The 3,223-nt window shown below is 38.1% G+C and overlaps 1 long non-coding RNA gene across 1 annotated transcript; it reads right to left on the bottom strand.

The window, feature by feature from the left end:
* Positions 1 to 1,529: 1,529 nt before the first annotated feature.
* Positions 1,530 to 2,377, bottom strand: LOC149187187 (uncharacterized). Its single transcript, XR_016256189.1, has 2 exons — positions 1,730 to 2,377; positions 1,530 to 1,630 (listed from the first exon to the last, which is right to left on the bottom strand). It is a non-coding gene; the product is annotated as an uncharacterized LOC149187187 (long non-coding RNA).
* Between the last annotated feature and the right edge of the window lie 846 nt (positions 2,378 to 3,223).

The raw sequence follows: 3,223 nt of genomic DNA, 5'->3' as shown, positions 1-3,223 counted from the left end.
AAGCCTTGAATAGAAATAAAAACAAGCAACGTCTTTAATCTACCAATTTTATGTAGTATGGTCTTCTAGTTGCAATAGAGATATAAAGTTGATCTCATGCCCTATAATTTATTATCCCGACAAGTGACCCATCAGAACAAACCCAATTATACCCAATGTTTAGTAGGGATGTGTTTCCCGTGTTTCCTACCAAAGGGAGACACGAGTATGCACCTCTCACGTCCCCCGGCATTTCCAATTGCAAGGGATGCCATTTCCATGTCCACGGGACATGAACGATACAGGGGACATCTTAGGGATGTGAAAGCGTCCCTCAACCCCCTCAAGGGACATTTGGCCATCCTCGATAAAAGTCACAAAAAGGTGTCATTAGAACACTTTTAATGATGGTATTTTTTCTTCTTTTTTTCCCTTTGCTTTGCAGCAAAAACAAAGGTTTTGCAAACCAAAAATCTGTCAATTGCATCATTTTCAAGTAGTGAAAAAGTATCAGCAGAAGCAGGCACTCTAATTCAGAAACATATCATTTAGGAGAGAAACCTCCTTGAACAGCAGCACAACTTCAATTCTAGTACATTTATGACTGGGTTAATGGTGAATTACGACATCTATGATGCAAATCAATATCATTCATTCATGTTCTCAGTTTCAAAAGATGCAGACAACGGGTATTTTTCAGCTGCATCAAAAATAGCATCAGCAACAGCTAAGAGGAGTGTTTTTCAGCCACAGCGTGCACTGTTAGCCCAGGAAAGCACTCTCTTTTGTGTTTCAATCTTTTTCCTGTTCTTTGAAGTTGATTTGAGAAACACACCCTGCTGTCAGAGACTGCAAATAACACGACTTCATCTCAGGTGCCAGTTCTCAAGAGTATCAATTCCACCAAATTCACTTAGGGAGTTGCAGTGGATGTTATTCCTTTTTAGCATACTATTCTGGTGAGGCAGACCACAACAAGAATGGAACTTTGGTGGATGGCTTCTTTCCACCCACCAGCGAACTGAGGCCCAATTGATTTTGTGTTTGACATGTGAATGGAACTTTGGTGGATGGCTTCTTTCAACCCTACCAGTGAACTGAGGCCCTGTTGACTTTGTGATTAAGATTGGATATCCATATAACATGTTAAAATTTGTCAGTTCTTTTATAATTATTTAGGTTGTCTTTCCGTTGTGCCATCCTTGAAATTTGGGGGATCTCTCCAACCGAAATTGGTGCCCCACTCGCCAAACCAGGGTGAAACATAGATTTATAACTAGCTAATGCTATTCAAGATCACTAGAAAGCCAAAAAACAAATTTATCACATCAAACAGTCTAGACTGAAAAATATTATCATGAGAATTATTTAAGTTTTTCTCCGTAGGGGTGGAAGAGGAGTGGCATACCAGTTGTGGGGAGATAGCCGAAGGCAAAACTGTTTTTGCAGCTTTTCTGGCTTTTCTGGAAATCTTCTTAAACATATGATGCATAAATCTGGCCAGTAAATCAAGGCTTCTGTCCTCCTCTTCCTCATCCTCCTCTTCTCCCTCATAGTAAGCCTCTACATTGTACCCCTCTTCCTCTTGAAAACCACTTCCATCTTCATTATTTCTCTCCCAATCATTCTCTTTCGGCCCATATACGCATATCTGTCAAGTGAATTCACAACGTAAACCCAAATTTCCTAAATAATCATCTATTAATCTCGTGTTACAACTTACAACAGCTTGGGTTTAGCACATAATTACCCTGCGATAGTTTGAGATTCTCCTGGAATCTTTGCAATTAAAATTCAATGGGAACCTGCACGTACGACAGAAGTATGACAGACCGGAAACCGAGGAAGTTACTCCATTAGATGGCAGAGGTGATAGAATAGATTTTGGTAGCTGGCAGGGCGTGGGAAAGGTGATCATCGCAGCCATCAGCATCTTATTTTCATGAAGTCACAAAGCATTATAGCTGTGTGGGGATAAATTGAGAGGCTCTGCCTATCTGCTAGACAAATAGACATCAATCTATTGCTTAATTTGAAGGTGCCGGACAAATACCAGGATAGGTTCTGTTAACACAGATTTATCAACGAGAAATGATCCTATTATCGGAATTGTGATGTACTTTCTCTGGATAGTTGCTTTCAACATGGATTTATGACCGGGAAATGATCCTATTATCGGAATAGTGATGTCCTTCTCTGAAAACCGGCTTGAGAAGTCCTGATTTTTTTTTGAGGATGTCTCTCATTTTTCACAGACCAGTTGATTTTTTTGAAAAATTTAAAAACGAAGCCCATCAGAAGAGGAACTTTAGTTTTGCTGAATCAAATTTTAACATCGGATAGATCAGAGAGAAAAAGAGTCGAAAGGATAAAAGAAGACATCGGATAGGTTAGAAAGAAAAGGAGTTGAAAGGAGAAAAGAAGATTCAATATCCACATATTAATTAACTAATATGTCATTAGTAAAGGGTTATTATAGTTGTGGAGGTAAGATACTTATTGATTATTATATAGGTGAGATTATAAATAAGTTCAATGTTTACAAGGCTAAAGATAGTTTATGGGATAAATTGTTTTTTTACTTGGTTGATGTATTTGGCTCTTTTCCTGTGTGACAGATTGTTTTTTCATTTGGTTGATGTACTCGGCTCTTTTCCTGTGAAGTCTCACAATAAATGCTCCTAGCTTCTCAACAAACCCCTTGCTAAATAGATTATCGCAAGGGCTAGGTGCCAGAATATCTACATAACTTTCTATATTGTCTTTGAAGGCCTCGCATTCTAAAATAAAATGCTTTTATGTTTCCACTTTTCCGGAAGAACAAAAAATACACTCTTTCCTCACACACTTATTTTGGTCTTTTCCAGCGCCCTGTTTCACAACAGAGTTGATGAGAATTAGTCCTTAACTAAGCAATAAGAATTTTAGCTCTTCGAGAAATATTGGCCTCTATGTACGCTTTTTGTTGATGATTATGAGTGGGTTTAAACACTTTGATATAGTGTTTTTTCTTTCTCCCTAGCTTCTTATCCCAAGTACGCTTGTGGAACTTATCCATAACAAAAGATTTTATCTCTTTACTATTTATGGGACACGTGTTCAAGCAAATACCCCATTTACTAAACCATTTGTTGTTTTGTTGCATCCAAGTCTTATTTCTTTTGCACAATATGTCATTGAAGACAACCTTAGGCCATCTACCCTCTTCCATGTAGAAATTCCTACTGTAGATCAACAGATTATG

The sequence above is a fragment of the Pinus tabuliformis genome, chromosome 3_1 (genome assembly GCF_031772625.1).
Source record: "Pinus tabuliformis cultivar Carrire ecotype Pingquan chromosome 3_1, CPIR1, whole genome shotgun sequence".
NCBI lineage: Eukaryota > Viridiplantae > Streptophyta > Pinopsida > Pinales > Pinaceae > Pinus > Pinus tabuliformis.
Note: the sequence above shows the minus strand (reverse complement) of the source record. Positions and strands in the feature narration are given on the sequence as shown.